General features: G+C 39.5%; 1 protein-coding gene across 2 annotated transcripts in view; it reads right to left on the bottom strand.

The window, feature by feature from the left end:
• Positions 1-16,646, bottom strand: part of LOC150087065 (serine/threonine-protein kinase PLK2-like) — a 387,915-nt gene extending 371,269 nt beyond the window's left edge. Inside the window, exon 1 of one of the 2 annotated variants that reach the window (XM_090372931.1) lies at positions 16,552-16,646. The gene's annotated coding sequence lies outside the window, so the exon portion shown is untranslated. The remainder of the gene's footprint in view (positions 1-16,551) is intronic. The other variant, XM_090372930.1, reaches the window with a different exon arrangement.
• Positions 16,647-16,921: the final 275 nt, after the last annotated feature.

Genomic DNA, 16,921 nt, shown 5'->3' with positions numbered 1-16,921 from the left:
CTGTTACCATCACCCCCCACACTTCCATTATATCTTGCCGAGTCGGTTTCGACCCCTGGCGAGTCTTTGGACAATAGATCCCTAATTCACTATCTTCCATCGCATTAAGGAGCCCTCAGTGCATCCTAGTGTTTTTTTTTTTTTTTATCTAATCAATATTACACGTTGTCTTCCAAAGCATTCTCAAAAGGCATTCATTCTGTGTACACATTACATTTCGAAAGTGGAACAGATTCTGCTTGATTATCATGACCTCAAGGGAACAAGCAGACAGTTGGACCAAAATCGAGTGATTGGTTTCCGTACCGTCCATGGTATCCTAAGCAGCCTTCTCCAAGTTCCACAGCTCGAAGGGTTTAAATCTCTTTCCTCTCGTCGTTCTTCCATGTCCACAGCAAAATCAGCTCTCATATTTTTATTTTATTCGTAACTACCTTATAATAGGTCAATAGCTTACCGAACTGACTACGTGACGTTTGTATATCATCGGTTTCTGTTGATCACAACTATCGCAAGTCAAATTTACGTAACAGACTTCCAACTTTTTTAACCGATTATAAGACGCCTAACCTTATTTAAAGGCATTAAATTTTTTAATGCTTAATTAAAAACTAACTACTAATCTTATTTTAGGTGACTTCACCTTATTGGGTAAGATTTGATTATCTCAAATGGTGAGAAGCATAGGTGTACTTCTAAGCGTGCTGAGATTCATCTCAGTCTGACGTAGTAGTAGCAGCATGTCATGCAAGGAAGCATGTGTATGAGCTTATGCAGCATCAGCCAAAAAAAAAAAAACCACACCATTCCCTCCAAATGCCTGTCCAGTTCCTCCTTAAATTTTTTCAACCTATCAACTTCCACAACGACAGATGGAAGTTTGTTCCAGCAATTAACTACCCGCTGGCTAAAGGCAAATTTCCGCACTTCTATTCTACATCTGTCCTTTCTTAGTTTGAATTTATGCTCCCTTAGGTTCGTAATCTGAACAAGTGGAAGGATCCCATCAGAATTCAGCGTGCTCAACCCATTCAAGGCCTTATACACCTCAATCAGATCACCGCGCAGGTGCCTAGTCTCCAGCCATTGCAATTTGCAGAACTTAAGCCTCTCTTGGTAAGAGGATCCCTTCATTCCCCTCACCGATCTTGTCCTTCTCTGTACACGCTAAAGTAAATCTACATCCTTCCTAAAATGAGGCCTCCAGACCTGTACGCAGTACTCAAGGCGTGGCCTGACCATTGCCTTATACAGAGGAATAATCACATCCTTTTCCCTGCTAGCAAAATACCTATATATCATCGACAAAACCCCATGATCTGCCCTGGCAGCCTGTCTGCCTTGCTCAGAAAACTTCATATCTGCCTGCACAATTACTCCCAGGTCTTTTTCATTTTCTACCACTTTAAGTGTAGTACATACCACAGTTGGTACGTTTCTCTGGGGTTACTTCGCATTTGTCAAGGTTAAACTTCAGTTGCCACTTCTTAGCCCATCTGCCCAAATTATCTAGATCCTGTTGCAGTAGCACACTGCCATTACTGTCATTAACAACCCTACCAACCTTTGTATCATCTGCAAACTTCAACATTAAGCCTCATACCTTCATCAATATCATTGACAAATATACAAAACAACAGTGGACCTAACGCCGAACCCTGTGGGACTCCACTAATAACATTAGTCCACGAAGAGCAGCACCCATTGATTAGCACCCCCTGTCTTCTCCCACTCAACCATCCTTTTATCCATTGTAGCAACTTACCCTTCATACCATTCTGCTCCACTTTGTACAATAGTCTTCCATGCGCAACAGTGTCAAAAGCTTTCCTGAAATCCAAATATATGATATCTATTTTTGCATCCAGTTCCTTTGTAACCACATCATAATATCCTATCAAATTTGTCAGACAAGACTTTCCCTTAAACCCATGCTGTGTCTGAATTATTGCTGCAGTCTTGTCTAGATGATCCTGCAATGCATCTTTAACCAGTGACTCCATTATTTTGCCCGGAACAGAAGTTAAACTAACAGGTGTGTAATTACTCGTGTCACCCTTCGATCCCCTTTGTGAATTGGGGATACATTTGCACATATCCAGTCCGTGGGAACCTCCCCTGAGTCTAAGGACGCTCTCATAATTATGGCTAAGGGTTTGCTTAGTTGCTTTGCCGCCTCCTTTAATATAACTGGATAGATCCCATCCACCCCAGGTGCTTTTCTTATGTTTAACTTCAACAATTTCTCTTCCACTTTGCTCTCAGTTATTACAAAATCATTAAAGTATCCTGCTACAATTTGATAACCTGCCATTTTCAAACCTTAATTCCTCATGTGTGAGTGTAGATGCAAAATACTCATTCAGTTTGTTTGCTATCTACAAATCTGCCTTCGCCTGCCTAACCTCCTTTGTGACCTGATTAGAGACTAGCTTATATCTGCCATAGGCCTCTGAGTCGCTTGATAATTTATATGCATCCCATGCATTTTCCTTCTCTGTTACGAGTCTCATTAGATAACCATTTAGGCCTAAACCTTGAACAATTTCTTAATAGGTATGAAACTTTTAGTAGCATCCACGATTAATTCCTTGAATGCTTCCCACTTAGAATTTATTGGTAACAGTCAGTTTATTCCACTGTACAGAATTTAAAAACTGTCGGAGACCACTGTACTCACCTTTACGGAAGAAAAAACCCTTTCCTTTACCCCCGATGGTAATTAAATCCCACATCAGTACACTGATCACTGCCACCTAGTGGTTCCTTTATCTGCAAATTCTTAATACACGAATAATCACTGCTCATAACCAAGAGTATTACCCTCTGGTTGCCCCTCGAACATGCTGCTGCAGCAAACAATCATCCAATAAATCCACAACAGTCTTACTAGTGTGTGAGTGACCAACCACAAGTTCCAGTCAATATCTGGGAAGTTAAAATCCCCATTATAAGACATTCCGATTTACTAGCCCACTATTTCTCTGTACAATTGTTCATTGTACTCATTCGAGTCATTAGGCTTATAACACACTCCTACTCTTATTTTTGCTTTCGCAGTGCTTATGTCACACCAAACTGACTCAACAGTGCACTGTTCATCTATATCAACTGGGTGCACTTCTTTTGATTTTATGTTTTTCTTAATTAAGAGCATAACACCTCCTCCCTTTCTATACACATTGTACTCTCCAAATTACGTCATGCTCGAAACAGCCACTACTTACACTGATGTTCAAAGAAAGTGCATCAACTAGGAATTTCACATTTCTAACTATTTTTCATGACTACCATCACAAATAGGAATATAAACAAGAGATATTTATCAATAGTTAAGGCAAAGCTAAGTAATATTTGACAGGTTCTCTCAAAATATTCCAAAATAAGCACTTGCAATTTTTATATAACAGGTTTGGTAAACACGACAATTATGGCTGAAATGTTATCAGAAGCCAGCAATTTACTTCAGTTTATCATTTTAAATGGAAATCAAAATGAAAAGGTGCAAACTAGTATTTAGTTGAACCACCTCTGGCCCTGATAACACCAGCACACCATCGAGGCATTGACAGTCAATTTCTGAAGATAAACTGATAATTCGTGGTTCCAAACACGAATTATGAAGTTCACGAAGGATCTTTGGTTTCTTTCTGGCAACTGCAGATTCCACACGATGTCAACAGTTCTCTATAGGATTCAGGTCCGAGTTGTTTCGTGGCCAGTTAAGAGTTGTAATGGACCGTTCTTCCAACCATTTTTTTTCACCTGTAACAAATGTAACCACATTACTGTCGAACCTCTAATGCAGAAATGAAGCTAAAGTAACTACCGAAGTGCCTACTGACACTTTTCGCCCGATGAAAAGGAGCAGAGTAGTCCTGAAAGGTGCAGTTACTTGGCAGGTTGAAATGGTCTGTAATGGTTGGCAGCAATTTGCCTTCCATTATAGGCAGGTATCCATTGGCATTTACGAAACCTTTTATAAACTGCAGGTGATACGAAATGCACCTCCATTCATTTGGCTGGTGGGGAATTTCACTGTAGACACCATACAGTCTGGGTGGTATTCTTCACCACGTCTACGACGAATCGTTTGTCTCCCACATCAGAGCCATGCAGGTTGAATTTCTTCTCATCCGAGTGAAAAAAAAAGACTTCCACTGCTCGGAGGGGGGGGGGTACATTTGACACGCTCCTTACACCAAATTAATCAGGCCTTTTTTCATTTTGTGTGAGGAGGGGCTTCTTAGGACGACGGTCTAAAAGTCCATTTTTGAAGAGGCGTCTTCTGACTGTTACTGCATTGCTACCACTCCTGTATGTTCTTCCCTTCTCTTTTCAGCTCAGATGATTAAGCTTTAAGGCATAAGCGTTTCAAAACGCGGTCCTGTTTTGGCGTACAGACTCCTTTGGGTCCGGTTCCTTTTTTCCTATCAGCAGAACCAGTAGTCTTGAGTTTAGAAAGAAATTACCCACTGTCGACTGATTACAAGACACTAAGCAATATGACGGGAAGAACATCCTTCCTCACGTAAAGCAACAATAGCACTTTCTTCATGGCGTCAACTGCACGTAACACGCTATCCTGACAAGCAAGGAATGACTGCAACTCTTCCTGAGCGTGCTTATATAGCTGAAAGTAACAGCTGATGCAATATTACGTCATCACCTACGGGTGTCAATCTTATCTGATGTAATCTGTAAGAAATATTGCCCATACGTTATTTGAACAATTACAATTTTAAGGGGTGATGCACTTTCCTTGAACACCAATGTACAATACGTTGATTAGGCCTGGCTGACATCAAATGAATCTATGCTCTTTTTTTCCAAAAGGTAATTCCATCATTAGGAATTAAAGACAGGCTCTCTTTGTGAGATACACAATCCGAGCCAGTTTTTCTTTTGTCGCGTGTATTTTTGCTAGTAGAGTGCTATGCCTACAATTTAGACAGTTTTTTTTTTTTTTTTTTTTTGCTGTTAAACAGTTGAAAGACAAAGTTGTCTGATATCGAATAATAAAACAGCCTTTTCGTACAAAAATTGGTATGGGGGTATCACTGACAGTTTTTGCCAATGACTTTGAAAGCATCAAAATGGTTCAGTGTGCTCTGAACCAGAAGAGATTTAAAAGAACTGCAATTCCACTCTTGATCTTATTGGTGCTGCGACTTACCGCACATCCACACATGTCACGAAACTTTGCTTTTCCCAAAATAAACTATCATCCCTGGGGCTAGAAATACTCGCATTAGAATTCTCTTATCAACTCATTTGCTAACTAGTTTCAAGTTGACAAATTCATAACATTATTATGAATGAAAAAAAAAAAACACGAATTTGACTAGCTTAGTTCAATTTAGACACTAGTTTCACCAAGGTGTTTGCACAGTTACATATTAGAGGGGTTAACGTTCAATACAGTAACGTTTAATAGGAGTCGACGACTACAATCGCATCTTTCATGAACGCTTGTGCAGAAAGGTGCGCTCAGAATGAGCAATAACCGCATGAAATGAGTGCGTGAATAGATACGGAGTCCTCTGCACCTTCAAGACTGTCTCCCATGACTAACAAACCTGCTTTAAATGATAGTACAAATAGTAGCGGTATTCTTTGAGCTTTGCCAGCTGGGTTTACATGAGAGGCAGACGAAACATTAGCCCCTCATCTCTAATTGAGAAACATTTCCGAGGAAACAACTATTTGCATAATCTTTTCTAATTGTGCCTAAATACCGGTCTTTATACGCCTCTTGCTTGCATGCATCCAAATCAACTTCTTTCTGCCTACACTAAAAAGCTACACAATCGTTTAAACCAAGTTTAATAACACCAAAATTTGATTTGAAAAGTCCCGAAATAAAATATATATTAAAAAATTGAGTTTTCCCTCTGCCGAAGTGGCAGCCATACTGGTTTTGGTAAGAGTCGTTAACCAATACTTTTGCCCATCTATGTCCATCTCCCAGCACTGATTATCTTTGAGGACTGAGTGAGGGAGGACTTCATTTTCCACGCAGACTTACACACGACTTCAATTTTTCTTCCAGAAAAGTCAGGAAGAATCATTTCAGTGTAAACACCATGTTCACAGCTTGCTCGGCATCCCGAGTTCATTTTATTTCCCGCATTACTTTATGAGAAAACGAAGAAATTCTCCGCAATCACAGAAATCTACTCCTACAAATTCTGTTGACATTCCGGGATAGCACGTATAGTCACATTTATAGTGATGTCTCCAGAACCACCCCACCAGCAGAAGGTCAATTCCAGCGTTAAGACACGGCAGAGTTTTTTTTTTTTTTTTTTTTTTTTTAACACGAGTTAAATTTTCAGTGTTTAACATTGATATCCACGGCAGAGGATACTTGAGATTCGATCAGCTTTCTTTTTTTAAACTTATTCAAAAGTTATCTCGCGAAATAAACTGTTCGCTTTTGTGGGTAAACATATGATTACCAATGACTGACCAGCAGGATGTTAATGCCAAATAGCACATCTAGTTGTCTTGAATGCAGAGATACTGTTGCTCCCAACAGGAAGCTCACGCGGGACGTTTATTGGTGAAACTTCAGTCTTTCTTCGGTTTTCTGTTTGAACTGGACAAAATACTTCGCATGCTTGTGCTTTTCCAGCAGAGGACACCGCCTTTCAACCAACCTTATGATGAATTTAGAAGTTGGTGAGATGCCTTTTAATTTTTTAGGGTGTTTTTTTGTGGGGGGGGGGGCGCTTGTGCCTTGTGATTAAAATTATATACCAACACTCATCTATTCTCATGCATTTTATTAAAAAGATCCAACATTCTAAGGCACTGGCAAATTAATAAAACTCACATAAGGGGAGGATTCAAGCCAAAAATGAAACTAGTATTCAATTTGAAATGACAGAGTTTTTTTTTCCTTAAGATATTAAATTATTAATCACGAAACTTGTCCGACGTTTTTACTGAAATTTAACAAGAACTCAGCTGAATCCACTGAAAAATAAGTTGTTATTGTGATGTATTAGGTGGCATACTGATTATGCTGGATAATAATCTTTTTATCAGCTTCTGTGGCCATAATCCACCTCCCAAGGTTTTTGCAGTACTTTGATCCAAGCCCGAGGAGGGATTCGAACCCGCGACCTTTAGGTTGCCAGGCAGGCACTTTACCCACCCGGCTAGCCCGGTCGGCTTGGATAATAGTAAAGAAACGGTTGGTAATAAGTTCACATACCGCCCGTATGACGACTATACTTATTTTCTTACAAAAATCGCTTTAAAAGAAACTGATATTCATGTAAATACACAAAATTCTCAGATTTGAACGGCGCCGAACCTTGTCACTCATATTCGGTTCGCGCCGTAAAAAAAAAAGGTAAAGTGCAGCCATTATCAACCCACTGCAGGATGGAAGCCTCCTCAACAATTCATGCTGAGGGAAATGGACCATAATCTGCCACACTGGTCCAGTGCGGGTTGGCAGATCGACCGTATTTAGCAGTCAGGGGCTTGAAGCCCGGTCTACTCAAGAAGCGTGTACTATTGCAATCCGGCTCCTGACCACTCGGCTACGGAGGTTCGCGCAGTACGTCTGGACAAGTATGTGCATGCACGAGCCAATTTGTATGTTGTACGGACTGAAAAGCCCGTAATTACTCGCCAGAAAACTCCTTTGTCTCGCCGCTTAAAAACGAACTGCACCCTCGATTGAAGACGCCTTTAGAAATTCCTTGAGCCACCAACGGGACTCAAACTCAGACCTTTTCTAAAGAGACGACCATATACCGACTGAGCTGCCGAAGGACAACGCATGTACACAGCGCATGCTCACGTGGCTCTTCCAATAGAAACAGTAAAACTTCGGAGAGATTTTACGCAAAATTTATGCTATTACATAAAATTTACGTAATAGCAGCTTATGTATTTACGATTATTTTCAGTAAGAGTAAAAAGTGGCTTCGCAACTTGTCACTCGTTTGGGAGGTCGGAGTTCGAATCCAGAGACAGTAGAAGAATTCTTACAAACCTCATCAAACAGGACTGCAGTTAGCCAATCTAAGTTCGAGATAAGAGGGCTCCCAGCAGGTTACTCCAGCCCGCACTAATGGGGCAGACAATACGCTTGTTCAGTAGGCCTAAGATGTCGATGTGATATAAAACCAAGTAGTGCGATATTAGCTCCATTTATTCAACATGAAATTAGTGCCAATATGGACTGACCTTCAGTCAATCCATATTGCAGTACATACAGTCTGTGTATTTTCCAAGTCTACGCGAGACATGCAGCAGGTTATGTAAATTTGAAGTTTTTGGAATCGGGGTATAATTCGGTATTGACATTGCTGTTTTCATAACTGCGTCAGACAGCGCCCATTTCCTACTTGTTACCTAGAAGCAATACCGGACATCACGTCTGAGACTGCGTTTTCATGGGTTCAAGGACAGATTCTTGACTGCAAAACTATGTAACGCCCATTTTAAATACCCTTCTAGGAAAGCGTACATAATAAACAAGCTTCTAGTTCTCATATGCTTTAAACCAGTGGCAACTGGCTATAAAGTGCCAATCAGCCGTGGCACTCCTAGAATAATACGAAAAAGACTTATCGTATTTATTGCCAATATGTTTATTTTGTATATATAATAACTCATGGTATAAGTGATTAAATACTACATATCGTAATCTTAATTCAACTGCTAAAAGCAATGTGCCAGTAAAACTGGATTTTACTGACAACAATTAACTGTATTAGATATAGCAAATAACCACGCATGGGCACTGCGATTCATACGAAAGACGAATTAACGTGCTAGCGCCAATTTCTAGTCTCGTGGCAATAAGTTCATTAAAATAGTTTTGCACTCAGAGACAGCACGCGAAATTAGAGTTTACAAGATAAAGCGAATACACCACAACCGTATTTACCAGTCACGCTGGCTAGAACCACAGTCATCTCAAACGCATGCACTACTGTACCCTGGTGTTGACCACTACGGGCTACAAAAATAATGCGTTTGTCTCCGTTTCGCTGATGTTAAACAATTAGCCAGAGTTCCACCTGATTTAGATGTTTTTTTTTTAAAACAATGCTCTAAAAGAAACGAAGCAAAAACTATTCTGGAGCTGCCAATTGAAATCACCAGCGGCCACCACTATTTTAAAATAGTTTATAATACTGAGTTCGCTTCGAATTCGCTATTAAGACTCGTTCACTAAAGCTTTCACGTGTCATTACCTTCGGACAGAAAATAACATTTAGAGGCTTTCAGAATTGCGTGTTATATAGAAAATCATAACAGAACATCAAAGAGCAATAAATCGACCATTTCTCAGACTAACCTGAGAAAAATGTTACGTCAACCAATCCATGACTCATCAATGAGGAATTTGAAGAAACTTTCCAACAGAGCGCATTGTCGATGACAAAATGAGCACGTGTCGATCGTCGATTCACCAAGCAAGTTCAATGGCCTTCGCACATTTCTATTACTTTCAGTTATATGCATTTGTATTTGCCTCCAGGACTTCTCAATCTTAAATTAAGTTTGGTAATTTATGAATTTGGAAAAACAACGCCAAAGCCTGAAACGTTCGATGAAAGTTGTGAACCAAGTTGTTCGGTTTATTCAATTTAAGTTAGGTTTAGTAAAAATAACTTCTCAGCTAAAAATTTGATTAGTCTCATTGTAGTTTGTGATGTAACCGAGAATTCATAAAGCTTTGCTAAGAAAATTAAAGAATTAATTTCCTTAGCAAATTCTTACTGGAAAGGGAATTTCCAATCGGCATTGCAAAGCTTCTTTTATTAAAAAATACTTTAACAACGAGGAAATAAAAGAATTTTCTTCCTGTCAGAGTGGAAGATCGCTGGACTTACAAATGAAATCGCCGTCCCCAGCATCTGTCAGTTAATGGGTTAGTTGTTCTATTGTGACCTCTGAACTGTTCTTAATCGGAAAATAGAACCGAAATGCTTCTCTCTCATCCCTCCTTTCCCCAATTCTTGTTCGGAATTTAGGCGATGGGTTCCAGACGACTCAAAAATCTCACCTGCAGCGGAACGAGACCAACAGTATGAAAAGAAATACTTCCGATTCAAACACAATAGCGTTCTTTGAACGGAACGGAAGTCGCTGGGCCAAGTATTGAGTTTGCTTCACTGTCGGTACGCGGCATCCGGTTACGACAGCTGATATCTGACTATTTGCAGCGAAAAGCGCTCTCATTAAAACGATGTCTCGACAATATTTGCGAAACACGTTGCTTAAACTGTAAAAAACTGCTTCTACCACTCATTCATGAAGTTCGGAAATTGTTATTGCCTGTAATTATTTAAATAATTAATTTAAATAGGATGCCACGGGGGAATACTATGCCACCTGTGAACACTGACTGCTACGAACAAATTCAGTGCAGCCATTTGGATGATATCCAGCCGAAGAAGAGAGCATTATCCACGAGAGAAGTATTTTTGGCAAAGATTCACGCGTCTCGACGAACATAGCTAGTGGTCCAAGCTGTATTTTGTTATTAAAATGTTCATTCAATTCACGATGGCATCTGGTTCACAGAAAGGAAGGCTTTCGTCCAAAATCAGGTTTCTTGATAATGGACGATCATTAGTATGCAAGAAAAGTTGTCAGAAAAACCAAAAACAAACTTCTTTTTAAAGTTTAAGTAAAAAAGAAACTGAAAATGTTTTCATTCCAAAACTTTTTTTTGGAATGTTCACTACGAAAATGTCAGCAGCGGAATTGAACTAATGAAAAGACTATCAAAACCTTCAGACATTTTATAATTTCTAAGCTTGTTAACTGAACTTAATGAAATTGGATAGATAAGTATTGCAGTAGGCAACTTGATTTGTATTCAATGAGAATCTATCGACTTCTTGAACTGGCGATACCCGCTTCAAAAATATAACACTTAAAAGTAACGTGTCTTCGTCGTACTTAGGAACCGGTTTGTTTAAAAATTGGAAGATAAGCCAGAAGAATCCACACCTACTTTGTAAGAAGCTATTGGTACTTGTAGGGCAAAACTGCATTTCGGATGTCGCTTTCAGTAAACTAAGTTTGCTGCTTGGTGCAAACTCGCATTGTAAAGATAGGTGCATTAGCAACAAACTTAGTTTGCTTTAAGTGCTTTTCCCCCATGAACTTCCAGAATGAAGTTCATCTGGCCGCCTGTTCATCTTCACAGGTGAAAGAACATATGATGGAAGTTACTTGAGGGCAACAGACGAGATTCGTCTAATTATAGATGCACCGAGAAGGGAAACATTTAACTACTGCCATCTTGTACTGTTTTGATAACAAGAGAAACCAAGTATGAGAATGGCCAATTTGTAATGTTAGGGCGCCACGAAGTCACACAACTCTCGCCGATATTACAATCGCTAACGCGAGAAGTCCTTTACAAATATTCCTAGTTGTGACATTTAAAAAGTTGACTGAATCAAGAATGTTTTAGAGGGTCCGTTACACTGAGCTCTCGAAAAAGCTCCACGAAACTGGAAAAACATCTCTCGAAATGCTTTTCCAAATTTCGCAGCAAACTTGTAAAAAAAAGTAGTCAACAGCCAGTGATCACGGGCCTCAACAAACAAGGCGAAACAATTAACTCAACAAGGAAATTAATGTTCAGGGAAATTGAAATTGGCCCTGAAAGCGATTGTTTATTTTTCTTTCGTATAAATAATCCAATTTATCAAACGAAATCTTATTCACATTTTTTCCCTCTTTCTCTTAGTTCATCCCTAATTTCTGCCCAATTCTAGTTGAAATCAAACTAAAACTTTATAATGACAAGTGTAGATTAATAGAAAAGTTTTGCTTACGTTTTTATGATTCATTTTATTACTTGAGTCCAGTGATTCGTAGAATCAAAATAATAAACCAAACTTAATGTCTAGTCGGATTCCAACCACTCGACCTAAAGAAGGGAAGAATTAAACTACATCTATGGAGACATTGCCATGCTATAACAAAGCGAGCATACCACGCAAGAGTTAATGCCCGCATCCAAAACTGGAATCAACTGACTTAAATGTTCCATGAATGAGGAAGCTAAACATTGAGGAAAGCGCATTTTCGGGAAATAGAATTCTCTTCAATTTGTAGCGTACCCGTTACTCGTAGCTTAACTTATTGGATTGTGATTATATATTAATGTAGATAGTGTTACCACTGTTCATTTAATGGAGAGCAACCTAATTATATCGTAGTTTAACTTAACTTAGTTTTGGTTCCGATGAGTGAGATTCCGACAAAACTCACTGACAAGAGTCGAAGTCGTAAAATGTGACAATTATTTCAAAGCAAAGCCATTCATTATATATAGTATTAGACTTAAATAAAATCTGTGGGGATTGGGGGAATTCTGTTCCAGAACTGCTCCCTCCCAACAGAAACATTCCTTCCAATTACTATCAGCTTCGATCAACTAATTAAACTTACAAAGTAAACTATTGTGAATTGGGGAAAGCTCTATCATTACAAACGTTCTGCTTGAAAGTCAATTTTGCATACCAGTTGCATAGCTTGTTTATGCAAATGATCACTAAGTAAACCTCAAATCTGATTCTAAACTATCCTTCAAATTCAACAGCAGTGGTTCGCGAAGAATGACAGACAAATGTTTGTTCTGAAATCACCTTAACGACGATTATGGAAAACTAGGTCACAGTACAGTACTATCGAATTTATAAGCTAAGAGTTTTAAGGAGTTTCTTCCGAAGAAAGAAGGCTTAGATGTCCTCCTCCTATTCTTAGGAGGAGGAGATCTAAGCTCCTCCTCCTATTGTTTTTGAAGCATTGAGTTCTTCCTATCATCGACAGGATTCGGACGTAGACTTTAAGGCCCAAGACAACTTATGTCGTTTTGTGCTTGTAGACTAGTCTAATTCACAAACGAAAATTGTACGATTAAATAGAATCGAGGATTGGAATGGAAACAAAACCCAACCCCACCAATTTCTTCTGATAAAGAAACGTTTGAATAAGGCCTAAGCGAGACTCGAGGACATGTGAGACTTTGTAGTCCAATCTTGGACTGTCACGGGTTTTGAAGCGACAGTGGCTTCACTAAGTGGCTCAGTTTATTCCCACCAGCGGCCGAAACAATTCTCCTTTAAGGCAAATTATGAAAATGATAAGTAATGATCGTCCCTGGGCAGTTTCGCAGTATCAAGTTTGAGTCATTACAATTGTTTCTTGTCCTCCCCATTGTAATGTACAGTATGCCAATGACGATGGACGGATGCATAGATGGACAGGAGCAATAGGCAACTGTGATAATTATTGGCTTCGTCTTTTATCTTCTGTTCTTTCTACCCAACTTCGTACACCTTTCAAAGTTGCCTTGTTTTAACCATTAAAGAACAATACAGTTAAGTAACCGTAGTTTAAACAAATGCTTGTGGTAATTAAAAAAAAAAGAAAGTTTAAAAATGCAGCTTTCTTTTTTTTTTTTCCTGTCATTCCAGTCACTGAACGAAGAATCAAAAGGATATTTCTCTAATGAATACTTGGGAAGGCAAATGAAGCGACTCCACAACAATACATCGTTCGGTGCCCAACTTGGAATTTCTTATTGAAATAAACTGGTATCAAAAAACACTCATCATTGAAGCCAGTGACGAGTTTTTTTTTTTTTTTTGATACCACGTTCGCCAGTGTCCCTGAAGAGCTGAAATTAAATTCGGTTGGGGATATCAGATACAGGTCCCTTATATTCGGCGTATTTCTCAAATTACCTCCTGTGACTTGGCTTTCATTTTACATTCGGATAAACTTCCCAGGAATACTACAAATAATTGGGCTGTTCTGGCAGGTCCTTTAAGATATTGGTTTAGCTATCGTGACGCAAATAATGCCATCTTCTGCAGACTTAAACGTTGTGAAATTTCGGATGGCTTGATTATTGTAACGTTAGCAGATGATACGACATGCAATGCACGTAACCCACGCCTGCTGCCATCGTTTATAATACCACTCACCACGATGCATGCAGACAGTACATTAGAGGTTTCAACTAAAGACTTCATCTCTCTGAACGACTGCCTGCCACTTCTTTTAACACAACAAATGACCAGTGTAAGAGGTTTTTTTTTTGTCAAAAAGCGAATTGGTTAGTCCTCCATGTTAATCCGAGTGTTCGTTAAAATCGGAACGAAATAACACTGTCTTTTTAAACACGCTTTAAATTCAATTCACCTCAGATCGTGAGGCAATATATCCTACCTATATTAGGTGTGTTCTAAGGCCCGTTTATCTACGAAATGTAGAATGATGGAATCCTGGTTCAGTTCGAATATTAACCCGGTGTCTGACGTACGTCACACACCGGGTTAATATCCGAATTGACCATCATTGAAGTTTGTTCAAGTCATCCCGAAGGAGCGCTCCTTGGCACTCATCGTTAACTTCACCATTCTTTACGTCGTCTGCAAATTTTAACCATCACGCCTTCTATCCCTTTGTCGATGTCATTTATGAAATGGAGAAACAAGTGGTCCAAGAAACGCTCCTTGAAAGATCCCACTCCTGACGTCACAACCGAACCTAACCAGTAATCCCAACCTGTTCAAGCTTATATAGTAATCTCGTGAGGGACCGAGTCAAATGCTGTGCTAAAATTCAAATAAACTATAACGAAATTGTTTTCTACAGGCAGCTCATGAGTAACTGTCAAAATACCTTACTAGTTTAATTAAATGGATTTTCGCTTAAATTTTGAGCAGAGTTGAAATCAAAGCGACCTGTTCAGCTAAACGACATGTCGCATTGAGTAGGGTCAAGAAACTCGGTTCTCCGAACTACAGACCGTGCAAATTGTAATTGGGAGGAGGGCAGGAAATTATGCACGGCTGCGAAAGAGTACAATAAGAAGAAAAAAATACAGAGGAAGAGAGAAGACCACTTAAACCAGGATTCCTTTAGCATAATCTCGATTCTTGGGCCAGTTGTAAACAAATTGACACAAGGAAGCATCTTATTCGTAATGAATCCAAGGTAAAGCAGAGGGTTATTACTGCATTGCGTGCATGGGAGGGAGGGTTCGCTCTCAGGCTACAAGCAAGAGCCACCATTTGCATAAATACCATGCATGATACACGCGCTGGCAGATCAGTTCGCACGAGCAGAACGCGACTATTGACAATTATCTGGGATTCTTCAATTCTGCTATCATTTATGGAATGGATATCTGCAGGTTCTGTGCCAGAAGATTAATGTTCTATACAGACGAATTTGTTTCTCTCATGGGCAACCTTGAAGTGTCAGACCCGCCGCAGTCGGTATGGTACTATGGATCGCCGAGGCTGATTGATGATCACACTTAATTCTAAGTACCATTTCACACAGGTTTTGATTTATTATTGATAAAAAGTGATCGACTTAATTTTACGCAGCAGTAACCTAGTTTTTCCCAAAAACATAAATACGTCCCCTTGTATATTAGTTTCGTCCTTGGTCTGGGTTCAAATCCCATTAAAAACTGGAAGAATTAAGCGCTTTTCAATCGGAGTTTGAAGTCTCTGGTGAAGAATGCCTCCCAACTGCGTTATTCTGGGTTTTGCAGCCTGGACAACATCCCATCTGCCGCAAACAAACATATGAATTTGCGCACTACGATCAAAGCAGTGCGCAAAACCATCCCACCCATTACATCCTTACATGACCTCCCTGTGTTGGAACTGCTTCGTTTCGCATTTTAAGATGTGAACTGCCAGGGTTTTTACCCAGGAAGACATTTTCCTAACACGTAGGCTGTCCATTAATTACAAAAATGGTATCGTTCAAATGTTGAGATATGTTAGGAGTAAGCATACTAGTTGGGCAATCCAGTGTGGAACAAAGTCTAAAAAGTTAAGGACAGATCTAAAAACTGAATTTTTTTTTTTTTTTTTTTTTTTTCTCTCAGCGACATAGCGAAAGACTTTATGCTGTGGGAGGGCTACACATGATTAGGAGTTCGCGAAGGTCGTGAACGGGTTACACGTTTTTTTGTAACAGGTTAACACTAGCTTTTCGGAGCGAAGTTAAGATGGATATGATTTCTTAGCTCAATAAAACTTTACAACGAGTGGAGGGCACTTTATAAAGGAACATAAATGACCAAGAAATCTGGAGCTTTTGGAAACTCCACTATTTTTTTTAATAGCTTGAAACACCGTAATATTTTCAAGTATAGCTCATTTAAACAGCCTTAAAATCCCCAACCCCCAAGAAAACTTTATTTGTAACGCACAGTCCTACAGCAGAGAGAGGCTGTAGATCTCAGAATTTGGACAGCGATTAGTTATTAATAACTAAAGGAGTTACTATTGAAGGCAATCATTTCTTTTATCAATAGAAACTTCACACAACTTCGGACGATTCTGAAAACATTAAATGATTATGACATTCACTCGCGCTGACTCCACACAACTCAGTAAACAAAAAAACGAGTACACTAATCACTGCGGGCTTAAAAGGTGGCAAATATTTAAATATAAGAGAACACGGAACAAAGTGCTCGAAAGCAGTAAAATAATACAAAGAAACGAAAAATATTCCTACCTACGAAAGGGAAGTGCCTTCCCAGAAATCAAAGAGGGACCTTGAAATCCAAACAGAAAACGAAGCTTCGTGCGACCACTTCTTAACAATACACACTCCACACTGCTCAGCTGACGACAGATCACGGCTCAATACCACGCCGCCCGAGCCATGACTCACGTGCGACTGCTGCGCGTTGCTGAAAAACCATCTCGCGAACGCGAATTGTTGTGGTTGGGTAAGGCCATTATGAAAAGGCGGGATAGAGGAAAGGCATATAACGGAATTGCTACAGAACCGAAGCTGATTAATTCAACAAGTTAAAGTACTTTGCCCTTAGGGTTACGTCAAGAAGTGTAGTAAATAATCCGCTTTTGTTCTCGCTTCCATC

Source organism: Mastigoproctus giganteus, chromosome 4, assembly GCF_048544385.1.
Source record: "Mastigoproctus giganteus isolate SK-2022 chromosome 4, ASM4854438v1, whole genome shotgun sequence".
NCBI lineage: Eukaryota > Metazoa > Arthropoda > Arachnida > Uropygi > Thelyphonidae > Mastigoproctus > Mastigoproctus giganteus.
Note: the sequence above shows the minus strand (reverse complement) of the source record. Positions and strands in the feature narration are given on the sequence as shown.